Here is a 14,420-nt window from a genome sequence, read left to right as displayed (position 1 = left end):
GTCCAAGTAGAGCAAGACTTGAGAAACAATTGTCTACGACTTCCTTGTATTTTGGATTTTCAGTTTCCATCTTAGACATGTTATCTACTGTCTTGACAAGAATAGTTGTTGCTTTCACAATGGAAGTGTTAATGTACATGAGTCTACGATTATTAGATTTTGCAGCAGAGGACATAGCGTCAAACACTAATGAATTCATTTTCACTGTGACAAGTCCTTCACAATTCCCTGGCCTGGGGTTTCTCTCATCCTTAATCATTTCTGCCTACTTTTCATCCTCGATACCATTTCTGAACATAAACGTGACATTTGGGCTAACTCTTCTTCAATATCAGAGCATGTTGTCTCTTGATTTTTAAACTGACTGGACAGGGCCAAAAATCGTGATTCCCGTTCACTAATATGTTTGTCAACTACGACTGGTGTGTCAGTTGTTTTGTCAGATGCAAGTTCCAAAACCTCACCATCTTCACAGTCATCATATAATTCCCCTTCATCAAAATTCCCATGGCAATTTCCAGATTCTTCTAAAGAAGACAGTCGACCGCAGACGGATTCTAAAACACCGTCATGCTTAGCAATCGCCCCCTGTAGGATTGTCATAAATTCCTTCATTTCCCTACAAATCAATTTCAAATCAATGTTAGTTTCATCCGGGGTTTTTGGTGGACCCGCTATTTCAGAAGAGGGTTTGGGTGAACCGTCTTTTTTAGAGGAAGACGCAAGTGCCTTTCCCTTCGTGGAGGATGGTTTAGCTTTCTTATTTTCATCCATCGCACTATCACCCGTACATGCCGTAGTGGGTGGGGTAACCTTCCCAGAGAAAGTAGCTTTATTGTCCATATTTGCTACGATGCGTTAATCGATGTACTAAATACGTTATTGTACAAAAAAACTAAGTATGCACGCGTGAAAATGATAAATAAAACGAACGATTTAAAGGACCCATACAAAATGGCGACGTCTACGACATGCGTCGGAAGCACACTGATGCGCATGCGCGGCGGGTACAATTTCATTTAATGTCGAAGTAATATGACGTTATAGAACTCTAGTTAGAACTATAGAACAATACACAGATATATCAATCCACACATTACTGTATGGAGATGATAATCTTTCCATCAGAGATAATTTTGTAATGTTTCATGCAGTTCATAGTTTCATCGAAGGCTCAGGAAGGTTCAGAGTAGTATAACGACCGGTTTGCCATGTTGCATCATTCTTTTTTTTTACAAATAATTTCCTTGATTATAATTACACCAGCAATTTTTTTATGACTACACTGTTTCAACATTTTTAAACAATTTTGATTCCAATCTTACTAACAAAATTTTTTAAACTCGAATGATTATTCAAATGTTTTTTGCTTGAAATTCAAATTCCGCCACTATGTTTGTAAATATACTACTGAGGAAAGAATCCTACTAGCCAAGCTATCGTTCCAATCCTACACAATTTAGATGCATTTGTTTCGTTTGTAAAATACTTTATTGAATAAATATGTTTACACTAATAAACAAAGTAAATACAAAAATGTCAATTCATTTATTCCAAAAATAGTTCGTCCACTTTTCGTAAACTGTGACAAGCGAGGTAAAAGTCACTGGGCCAAAAAGAAGAATCAAGAATGTGATAACAAGATAGCTCACACGTTCGTCCAAATGTTTGGAATTTGTATAGATAATTTGATTACATGTATATCTTTAATGCACCAGTACAACCGAAATATCAGGATCTTAACAACACATCTGTCATATGTTGCGTGTTTGTTTGTTGATCAGAAACATATTATTCCAGTCTTGCTATACAGATCGTTACAATATTTTTTTATGAAAGCTGCCCCTATATATTTGCTGTCGCTATACATAACTTTATCACACGTCTGTAGGTGTAAATGTCGCACTCGGAAAAGCCAGTAATATTTGTCTAGATACAATATATATTTAACTTCCAAGTGAAGCGGCAAACGGTTACACCATTGGCTGGTTTGTATATATTTCTCCACCGCATCTTCCAGCTTAGAGAAATTAATACATGTGGAGTAGATAAGTTCCCAATACATGAATCCGAAATTGCATTTGGTTGTCTCAGGACAAATTGGATTAATAGTTTGAGCATCTGACACCACAATAGTTTGAGCATCTGACACCACTCTTCCAGTAGTTAAGACCCAGACGAGGAATACCTTTTCGGTTTTTTCGTTGTTAACTATTAACTAGAGAGGATCGTTCGATCTTGGAAAGGTACTGACAGATGTTTGCTTCATACGTCGTCAGACTCTTTGTTCTGTAAATTTTTAAATATTATATTATTTTGTCTTATGGACTGTGCATACACCTAGACTCACTCAAAACACCATAACCTCTTCAAAACGTACATACAAAATCTTGAATTTAAGAAAAAGTGATCGTATGATATTGTTTTTAAATAAATTATGCAATATAGCACTGGTAAGAAAAACCGCTTGACTGCCGTTAAGCGAATGCGGTTTTGCTAAAATAACATTTTTTTTAGATTACATAGTTTGTTAACACTAAGAAGGTGAGTTTCTCGATTTCATGTTCATCGAACAACGGATTATCTACATTTCATAGTGTTGAAATAAGACAGAGGGATTTATGTCCCATTAATTAATCCTGCGCGAAAACGTTATCAATTACTAGAGACATATATGTCGTGTACAATTTTTGAGTAGGAAGACACTAATTGTAAGGGAAAAACAAAAAAGTCCTTTAATTTTTCAAAACAGATCTTTCTGTCAAATATGAAGTGATTTTTTTAATCACTAACAGCAATACTGTTTGGAGAAATGTTGTTTGCATTAATTAATTAATTATTTCAAATTTAAAAGCAGTGAATCGAAACCGACTGTTAAATTAAGTAAGCGCTACTATATCCGAGTTTTATTTTAAGTAACCCAAAACTTTGTGAATCTCCTATATGATCATGTGAAGTATTTGTGTGTCGTAGTGGTTATAGTTGTACTGTTTAAATGTTTGGAGATATGTTTAAAGGTCTAAATGTGCTGAAAGAATATATACTTGAACAAGTATATGAATCTATATTTTTACTGAAATGAAAATATCAATTATTGAAGACATTTCTAGATTAAAAAAAACTCTAATAAAATGTTATCAATATAAAATATGAATAGATAACCAATAGAAAACATAAATAGTATATGCTTTGACAAAAAAGACAAATTTGCTGAATTTATGCAGTAACTATGATTGTTTTGAATGATTTTCTGCTAATGAACGTGTGTTAAAATCATTTGAACATGCATTTGCAAAACATAACACAAACACACTCTTGACACACACATATGCTTTTTTTAATAAAATTAGACCATTCCGAATTCCCTGTGCTGATAAGATTATACGACCACACTGAAAAAGAATGGTACACGATGGCTTCTTAGGAAAAAAAATGGACGGGTATTCGAAAATAGATTCAGACAGGGCAATTCATTTACACGACGTGATTGTGAAATGTCTATTAGAGTTAACCAAGCAATGCTTCCTCTGATGATGTACGATCTTAGTAACAGTCTTAAAACGGAAACAAAACAATAAAGAACTATTTCGTCTATGAATAGGATCAATTAGAATTGTAAATAATTTGTTTGCTCCTTACCTGTATTTAACCAAACATCTCCTTTCATGAAAAAGCAAAAAACAACAGGCGAACATATGTTTATTAAGAAGTGTTAATCAGTGTATTATTTAAAATATTACGATTGAGTCAAACGACATGCTAAGAACTTTTACCTATCTATGTAAGACATTAAAAAACACACGTCTTTTACAAACACAAAACCACGATGAAATATTGATATGTTACTTTTTCCCTAAATAGTACATGATGACCAAGAAACGTAACCCGCAGATCCCAAAATTTTCGGAATCCACGAAGATGCATTATTTGAACACACTAAGAAAACTTATCTGACGTAAAGCGAAATTTTCATTATCTAAAGTATTATTATCTGTAGCGGGAATGAACGACAGAATATAGCACCATGTTTCTCAATAAGTAACCTTAAAATTAAAACTTAACGAAAACACACCTTTAAACGATTTTTTTCGGAAAAAAAAGTAAACCAACAACCCGTGCACATACTTGTTTTACATAATTATCCATCCTTATCAAATGGAATGAAAATAGCGTATTCTTGCTACTCAGATGAAATTATAGTTACATGGAATTTTTATAGCATTACTTCTGTTATAACAATTATGTGATTGTATAGAAAGATTTGAGAGCATATACTGGAAAAGTAAACAAAAGAGAAAATTACAAATAATTGTTAATAATTCTCAACCATAAGTCTTTTAGAAATAAAGATGCTTAGTAAGTTTATAAACATAATCTTACCATTTTAACATTCATATTATAAGAAAATCTTCCGCGAGATCAACTGGTATTTGTACGTTTCTATCGGCAAGGTCCCAGTAACTGAGCGTTATTATAGCTATTTTTAGTGTCATTGTCTAGGCTAAATACAATACTATTTCATTAAGTGAAAGATAACAGTATTTTGTTACGCTAAGACATAGTGCCCGTTATTATATTCAGTTCAAATGTTCCCTTGTCAATAACATTTTTGCAAGTATGTTAATGTGTGTCCCCAAATGTATGCATCAGTTATTAGTTTACATAAGTGTGAATTCATTAAAATCACACAATGTGCGCAATTACATTTGGCATCGAATTATTGAATTACTCGGCTACATATTTAACTCAAATCTGGGTCAAAAGAAACCTAATTTAAGCGCACCGATTAATCCCAATTCGTGTAAAACATACCCACTTAATACCAAGAAGTTTTAACTTGATTTTGTAACACAGTTACAGAGTGAAACATATGAAGGTTAATTTTTTTTGTCTAAAGGCTTCGTTAGAGAATAAAGCAAAAGTAATTATTTTATACGTGTGTGAAGTTAGCCTATTGAGCATATTTAGCCTATTCAGCCTATTTAGTACATAGGTTGAAACAAACATCCTATTTAGCCTATTGAGCCAATTTAACAGCCTCTTCAGCCTTTTTAGCCTATTTTAGCCTATTTAACCTATTTAGTACATAGGTTGAAACATACATCCTATTTAGCCTATTTAGCCTATTTAACAGCATTTTAGCCTATTTAGCCGATTTTAGCCTATTTAGCCTATTTAACAGCCTTTTCAGCATATTTAGCCTATTTAGTACATAGGTTGAAACAAACATCCTATTTAGCCTATTTAGCCAATTTAACAGCCTCTTCAGCCTTTTTATCCTATTTTAGCCTATTTAGCCTATTTAGTAAAAAGGTTGAAACATACATCCTATGTAGCCTATTTAGCCTAGTTATCAGCATTTGCATCCTATATAACCTATTTAGCCTATTTTAGCCTATGTAGCCTATGTAATAGCCTTTTCAGCCTATTTAGCCTATTTAGCCTATTTAGTACATAGGTTGAAACATACATCCTATTTAGCATATTTAGCCTATTTAACAGCATTTTCAGCTATTTAGCCTATTACGTACATAGTTATCAGCATTTTCAGCCTATTTACCCTATTTAGCCTATTTAGTACATAGGTTGAAACATGCATCCTATTTAGCCGATTTAGCCTAATTAACAGCCTATTTAGCCTATTAAGTATATAGGTTGAAACATACATCCTATTTTGCATATTTAGCCTATTTAGCCTATTTGATAGCATTTTCAGCCTATTTAGCCTATTTAGTATATAGGTTGAAACATACATCCTATTTAGCCTACTTAGCCTATTTAACAGCCTTTTCAGCCTATTTAGCCTTTTTAGCCTATTAAGTACATAGGTTGAAACATACATCCTATTTAGCCTATTTAACAGCATTTTCAGCCTATTTAGCCTATTAAGTACATAGCTAACAGCATTTTCAGCCTATTTAGCATATTTAGCCTATTTAGTACATAGGTTGAAACATGCATCCTATTTAGCCGATTTAGCCTATTTAAATGCCTATTTAGCCTATTTAGTATATAGGTTGAAACATACATCCTATTTAGCCTATTTAGCATATTTAACAGCCTTTTCAGCCTATTTAGAAAGTTCAGAACATAGGTTGAAACATACATCGTATTTAGCCTGTTTAGCCTATTTAACAGCCTTTTCAGCCTATTTATCCATTGCTTGAAACATACACCGTATTTAGCCTATTTATCATATTTTACAGCCTTTCAGCCTATTTAGAAAGTGTAGTACAAATGTTGAAACATACGGTGCATTCTAATTAGTCTATGTAGCCTATTTAATAGCATTTTCAGCCTATTTAGCTTATTTAATACATAGGTTGAAACATACAACGAACAAGAATTATCCCCCGGAAGAGACCTAGTGCACGCTGACCAGCCGTCGTCTGCCTGTCGGGCTGACCTAGTTTCGGCCGGGACTTTTAATTAGGATCGGAGCCAGGTGCAACCTATTTAGCGTATTACGCGACATTTTTGCCTGTGAGCGGGTATGCCCCTTTAAGGGCCCCTTTCGGACGAACAAGAGTTATCCCCCGGAAGAGACCTAGTGCACGCTGACCAGCCGTCGACTGCCCATCGGGCTGAACTAGTTTCGGCCGGGACTTTTAATTAGGATCGGCCCCGTGTATGCAGCATATTTAGCCTTCATCTCGTATGCGTCATTTCCCAGTGAGCGGGTATGCCCCTTTAAGGGCCCCTTTCGGACGAACAAGAGTTATCCCCCGGAAGAGACCTAGTGCACGCTGACCAGCCGTCGACTGCCTGTCGGGCTGACCTAGTTTCGGCCGGGACTTTTAATTAGGATCGGAGCCAGGTGCAACCTATTTAGCGTATTACGCGACATTTTTGCCTGTGAGCGGGTATGCCCCTTTAAGGGCCCCTTTCGGACGAACAAGAGTTATCCCCCGGAAGAGACCTAGTGCACGCTGACCAGCCGTCGACTGCCAATCGGACTGAACTAGTTTTAGCCGGGACTTTTAATTAGGATCGGCCCCGTGCATGCAGCCTTTTTAGCCTTCATCTCGTATGCGCCATTTCCCAGTGAGCGGGTATGCCCCTTTAAGGGCCCCTTTCGGACGAACAAGAGTTATCCCCCGGAAGAGACCTAGTGCACGCTGACCAGCCGTCGACTGCCTGTCGGGCTGACCTAGTTTCGGCCGGGACTTTTAATTAGGATCGGAGCCAGGTGCAACCTATTTAGCGTATTACGCGACATTTTTGCCTGTGAGCGGGTATGCCCCTTTAAGGGCCCCTTTCGGACGAACAAGAGTTATCCCCCGGAAGAGACCTAGTGCACGCTGACCAGCCGTCCACTGCCCATCGGACTGAACTAGTTTCGGCCGGGACTTTTAATTAGGATCGGCCCCGTGCATGCAGCATATTTAGCCTTCATCTCGTATGCTTCATTTCCCAGTGAGCGGGTATGCCCCTTTAAGGGCCCCTTTCGGACGAACAAGAGTTATTCCCCGGAAGAGACCTAGTGCACGCTGACCAGCCGTCGACTGCCTGTCGGGCTGACCTAGTTTCGGCCGTGACTTTTAATTAGGATCGGAGCCAGGTGCAACCTATTTAGCGTATTAAGCGACATTTTTGCCTGTGAGCGGGTATGCCCCTTTAAGGGCCCCTTTCGGACGAACAAGAGTTATCCCCCGGAAGAGACCTAGTGCACGCTGACCAGCCGTCGACTGCCCATCGGGCTGAACTAGTTTCGGCCGGGACTTTTAATTAGGATCGGCCCCGTGCATGCAGCCTATTTAGTCTTCATCTCGTATGCGTCATTTCCCAGTGAGCGGGTATGCCCCTTTAAGGGCCCCTTTCGGACGAACAAGAGTTATCCCCGGAAGCGACCTAGTGCACTGACCAGCCGTCGACTGCCTGTCGGGCTGACCTAGTTTCAGCCGGGACTTTTAATTAGGATTGGAGCCAGGTGCAACCTATTTAGCGTATTACGCGACATTTTTGCCTGTGAGCGGGTATGCCCCTTTAAGGGCCCCTATCGGACGAGCAAGAGTTATCCCCCGGAAGAGACCTAGTGCACGCTGACCAGCCGTCGACTGCCCATCCGGCTGAACTAGTTTCAGCCGGGACTTTTATTTAGGATCGGCCCCGTGCATGCAGCCTATTTAGCCTTCATCTCGTATGCGTCATTTCCCAGTGAGCGGGTATGCCCCTTTAAGGGCCCCTTTCGGACGAACAAGAGTTATCCCCCGGAAGAGACCTAGTGCACGCTGACCAGCCGTCGACTGCCCATCGGGCTGAACTAGTTTCGGCCGGGACTTTTAATTAGGATCGGCCCCGTGCATGCAGCCTATTTAGCCTTCATCTCGTATTCGCCATTTCCCAGTGAGCGAGTATTCCCCTTTAAGGGCCCCTTTCGGACGAACAAGAGTTATATCCCGGAAGAGACCTAGTGCACGCTGACCAGCCGTCGACTGCCTGTCGGGCTGACCTAGTTTCGGCCGGGACTTTTAATTAGGATCGGAGCCAGGTGCAACCTATTAAGCGTATTACGCGACATTTTTGCCTGTGAGCGGGTATGCCCCTTTAAAGGCCCCTTTCGGACGAACAAGAGTTATCCCCCGGAAGAGACCTAGTGCACGGTGACCAGCCGTCGACTGCCCATCGGGCTGAACTAGTTTCGGCCGGGACTTTTAATTAAGATCGGCCCCGTGCATGCAGCCTATTTAGCCTTCATCTCGTATGCGTCATTTCCCAGTGAGCGGGTATGCCCCTTTAAGGGCCCATTTCGGACGAATAAGAGTTATCCCCCGGAAGAGACCTAGTGCACGCTGACCAGCCGTCGACTGCCTGTCGGGCTGACCTAGTTTCGGCCGTGACTTTTAATAAGGATCGGAGCCAGGTGCAACCTATTTAGCGTATTACGCGACATTTTTGCCTGTGAGCGGGTATGCCCCTTTAAGGGCCCCTTTCGGACGAACAAGAGTTATCCCCCGGAAGAGACCTAGTGCACGCTGACCAGCCGTCGACTGCCCATCGGGCTGAACTAGATTCGGTCGGGACTTTTAATTAAGATCGGCCCCGTGCATGCAGCCTATTTAGCCTTCATCTCGTATGCGTCATTTCCCAGTGAGCGGGTATGCCCCTTTAAGGGCCCCTTTCGGACGAATAAGAGTTATCCCCCGGAAGAGACCTAGTGCACGCTGACCAGCCGTCGACTGCCTGTCGGGCTGACCTAGTTTCGGCCGTGACTTTTAATTAGGATCGGAGCCAGGTGCAACCTATTTAGCGTATTACGCGACATTTTTGCCTGTGAGCGGGTATGCCCCTTTAAGGGCCCCTTTCGGACGAACAAGAGTTATCCCCCGGAAGAGACCTAGTGCACGCTGACCAGCCGTCGACTGCCCATCGGGCTGAACTAGATTCGGCCGGGACTTTTAATTAGGATCGGCCCCGTGCATGCAGCCTATTTAGCCTTAATCTCGTATGCGCCATTTCCCAGTGTGCGGGTATGCCCCTTTAAGGGCCCCTTTCGGACGAACAAGAGTTATATCCCGGAAGAGACCTAGTGCACGCTGACCAGCCGTCGACTGCCTGTCGGACTGACCTAGTTTCGGCCGGGACTTTTAATTAGGATCGGAGCCAGGTGCATTCTATTAAGCGTATTACGCGACATTTTTGCCTGTGAGCGGGTATGCCCCTTTAAGGGCCCCTTTCGGACGAGCAAGAGTTATCCCCCGGAAGAGACCTAGTGCACGCTGACCAGCCGTCGACTGCCCATCGGGCTGAACTAGTTTCGGCCGGAACTTTTAATTAGGATCGGCCCCGTGCATGCAGCCTATTTAGCCTTCATCTCGTATGCGCCATTTCCCAGTGAGCGGGTATGCCCCTTTAAGGGCCCCTTTCGGACGAACAAGAGTTATCCCCCGGAAGAGACCTAGTGCACGCTGACCAGCCGTCAACTGCCTGTCGGGCTGACCTAGTTTCGGCCGGGACTTTTAATTAGGATCGGAGCCAGGTGCAACCTATTTAGCGTATTACGCGACATTTTTGCCTGTGAGCGGGTATGCCCCTTTAAGGGCCCCTTTCGGACGAACAAGAGTTATCCCCCGGAAGAGACCTATTGCACGCTGACCAGCCGTCGACTGCCCATCGGGCTGAACTAGATTCGGTCGGGACTTTTAATTAAGATCGGCCCCGTGCATGCAGCCTATTTAGCCTTCATCTCGTATGCGTCATTTCCCAGTGAGCGGGTATGCCCCTTTAAGGGCCCCTTTCGGACGAATAAGAGTTATCCCCCGGAAGAGACCTAGTGCACGCTGACCAGCCGTCGACTGCCTGTCGGGCTGACCTAGTTTCGGCCGTGACTTTTAATTAGGATCGGAGCCAGGTGCAACCTATTTAGCGTATTACGCGACATTTTTGCCTGTGAGCGGGTATGCCCCTTTAAGGGCCCCTTTCGGACGAACAAGAGTTATCCCCCGGAAGAGACCTAGTGCACGCTGACCAGCCGTCGACTGCCCATCGGGCTGAACTAGATTCGGCCGGGACTTTTAATTAGGATCGGCCCCGTGCATGCAGCCTATTTAGCCTTCATCTCGTATGCGCCATTTCCCAGTGTGCGGGTATGCCCCTTTAAGGGCCCCTTTCGGACGAACAAGAGTTATATCCCGGAAGAGACCTAGTGCACGCTGACTAGCCGTCGACTGCCTGTCGGACTGACCTAGTTTCGGCCGGGACTTTTAATTAGGATCGGAGCCAGGTGCAACCTATTAAGCGTATTACGCGACATTTTTGCCTGTGAGCGGGTATGCCCCTTTAAGGGCCCCTTTCGGACGAGCAAGAGTTATCCCCCGGAAGAGACCTAGTGCACGCTGACCAGCCGTCGACTGCCCATCGGGCTGAACTAGTTTCGGCCGGAACTTTTAATTAGGATCGGCCCCGTGCATGCAGCCTATTTAGCCTTCATCTCGTATGCGCCATTTCCCAGTGAGCGGGTATGCCCCTTTAAGGGCCCCTTTCGGACGAACAAGAGTTATCCCCCGGAAGAGACCTAGTGCACGCTGACCAGCCGTCAACTGCCTGTCGGGCTGACCTAGTTTCGGCCGGGACTTTTAATTAGGATCGGAGCCAGGTGCAACCTATTTAGCGTATTACGCGACATTTTTGCCTTTGAGCGGGTATGCCCCTTTAAGGGCCCCTTTCGGACGAGCAAGAGTTATCCTCCGGAAGAGACCTAGTGCACGCTGACCAGCCGTCGACTGCCTGTCGGGCTGACCTTGTTTCGGCCGGGACTTTTAATTAGGATCGGAGCCAGGTGCAACCTATTTAGCGTATTACGCGACATTTTTGCCGGTGAGCGGGTATGCCCCTTTAAAGGCCCCTTTCGGACGAGCAAGAGTTATCCCCCGGAAGAGACCTAGTGCACGCTGACCAGCCGTCGACTGCCCATCGGGCTGAACTAGTTTCGGCCGGGACTTTTAATTAGGATCGGCCCCGTGCATGCAGCCTATTTAGCCTTCATCTCGTATGCGCCATTTCCCAGTGAGCGGGTATGCCCCTTTAAGGGCCCCTTTCGGACGAACAAGAGTTATCCCCCGGAAGAGACCTAGTGCACGCTGACCAGCCGTCGACTGCCTGTCGGGCTGACCTAGTTTCGGCCGGGACTTTTAATTAGGATCGGAGCCAGGTGTTCTAAACTTTCTGAATAGGCTGAAAAGGCTGTTAAATAGACTAAATAGGCTAAATAGGATGTTTAATAAGCTGAACATGATGTATATGTCTACGTATGTACTAAACTTGTAAATAGGCTAAAAAGGTTAGGCTGAATAGGATGTATTTTTGAAAACCTTTGTACTAAACTTTCTTAATTGGATGAAAAGGCTGTTAAATAAGCTAAATAGGCTAACTAGGATGTATGTTTGAACCTTTGTACTAAATAGGCTAAATATGCTGAAAAGGCTGTTTAATAGGCTTAATAGAATATATGTTTCAACCTTTGTACTTAAAAGGCTAAATAGGCTTATAGGCTGAAAAGGCGGTTTAATAGGCTAATTAGGATGTACTGAGTATGTTTCAACCTATGTACTAAATAGGTTGAAAAGACTGTTCAATAGGCTTAATATGATATTATGTTCAACATATGTACTAAATAGGCTAAAAAGGCTTTTAAATTTGCTAAATAGGATGTATGTTTCAACCTATGGGCTAAATAGGCTAAACAGGATGTATATTTCTACCTATGAACTATACTTGCCAAATATGCTAAATAAGCTGTTTAATATGCTAAATAGGATGTAATTTTTAACCTTCGTTCTAAACTTTCTAATTTGGCTAATTAGGCTGAAAAAGCTGTGAAATATGCCAAATAGGCTAAATATGATGTATGTTTGAACCTATGTACTAAGGCTAAATTGGCTGAAAAGACTGTTAAAAAGGCTAAATGGGATGTATATTAAGACCTATGTACTGCATAGGCTTAATAGGCTTATATGTTGAAAATTCTGTAAAAAAGGCTAAATAGAATGTATTTTTCAACCTATGTTCTAAATAAGCTAAATAGGTTGAAAAGGTTGTTAAATATGCTAAATAGGATGTTGATTGTTTCAACCTATGTACTAAATAGGCTAAAAAGGCTGAAAAGGCTGTTAAATAGAATTAATAGGATGTATTTTTCAACCTATGTACTTAACATGCTAAATAGGCTGAAATGCTGTTAAATAGGCTAAATAGACTAGATAGAATGTATATTTCAACCTATGTACATAATAGGCTTAATAGGCTGAAAAGGCTGTTAAATAGGCTAAATAGGGTGTATATTTCAATCTATGTACTAAATAGGCTGAAAAGGCTGTTAAATAGGATTGATTGAGTGTATGTTTCAACCGATGTACTAAATAGGCTACAGGTTGAAAATGCTGTTAAATAGGCTAAATGGGCTAAATAGAATTTATGGTTCAACCTATTTACTAAATAGGCTAAATAGGCTGAAAAGACTGTTAAATAGGCTAAATAGAATGTATGTTTCAACCTATGTACTAAATAGGCTGAAAAGGCTGTTACATAGGCTAAATAGGGTGTATATTTCAACCTATGTACTACATGAATATAGGCTAAATAGGCTGAAAAGGCAGTAAAATAGGCTAAATAGGCTAAACTATGTACTTAGAGGCTGAAAAGACTAATAAATAGGCATAATAGAACGTATTTTTCAACCTATGTACTAAATCGGCTAAATAGGCTGAAAATGCTGTTAAATATGCTAAATAGTATGTATTTTTCAACCTATGTACTAAATAAGTTAAATAGACTGAAAAGGCTGTTAAATAGGCTAAAAAGGATGTATGTTTCAACTTATGTACTAAATAGGCTAAATAGGCTGAAAATGCTGTTAAATAGGCTAAATATGCTAAAAGGATGTATGTTTCAACCTATTTATTAAATAGGCTAAATACGCTAAAATACGCTAAAAAGGCTGAAGAGGCTGTTAAATTGGCTAAATAGGCTTAATAGGATGTATGTTTCAACCTATGTACTAAATAGGCTAAATATGTTGACAATGCTGTTAAATAGGCTAAATATGATGTATTTTTCAACCTATGTACTAAATAAGCTAAATAGGCTGAAAAGGTTGTAAAATAGGCTAACTAGGATTTTGTTTGTTTCAACCTATGTACTAAATAGGCTAAATAGGCTGAAAAGGATGTTAAATAGGCTAAAAAGACATGTGCTAAAAAGTCTGAAAAGGCTGTTATATAGGCTAAATAGGCTAAATACAATGTATATTTCAACAAATGTACTTTACTTTCTAAATTGGCTGTTTAATATGCTAAATAGGCTAAATAGGATGTATGTTTCAACTAATGTACTAAATAGGCTAAATAGGCTGAAAATGCTGTTAAATAGGCTAAATTGGCTAATTAGGATATATGTTTCAACCTTTTTACTACATAGGCTAAAAAGGCTGAAGAGGCTGTTAAATTGACTAAATAGGCTAAATAGAATGTATGTTTCAACTTATGTACTCAATAGGCTAAATAGGCTGAAAATGATGTAAAAGAGGCTAAATAGGATGTATATTTCAACCTATTTACTAAATAGGCTAAATAGGCTAAAATAGGCTAAAAAGGCTGAAGAGGCTAATAAATTGGCTAAATAGGCTTAATAAGATGTTTGTTTCCGTATTATGTTCTAACTATGCTTAATAGGCTGAAAAGGATGTTAAATAGGCTAAATAGGCATGTGCTAAATAAGCTGAAAAGGCTGTTAAATAGGCAAAATAGGCTAAATACAATCTATGTTTCAACCTATGTACTAAACGTCCTAGATAGGCTGTTTAATATGCTAAATAGGTTAAATAGGATGTATGTTTCAACGTATGTACTAAATAGGCTAAATCTAATTACAATGCTGTTAAATAGGCTAAATAGGTTGGAAATGCTGTTAACTATGTACTTAAT

Source organism: Dreissena polymorpha, chromosome 3 (assembly GCF_020536995.1).
Source record: "Dreissena polymorpha isolate Duluth1 chromosome 3, UMN_Dpol_1.0, whole genome shotgun sequence".
Lineage (NCBI taxonomy): Eukaryota > Metazoa > Mollusca > Bivalvia > Myida > Dreissenidae > Dreissena > Dreissena polymorpha.
The sequence above is the reverse complement of the archived record's forward strand: the minus strand, read 5'-3'. Positions refer to the sequence as shown.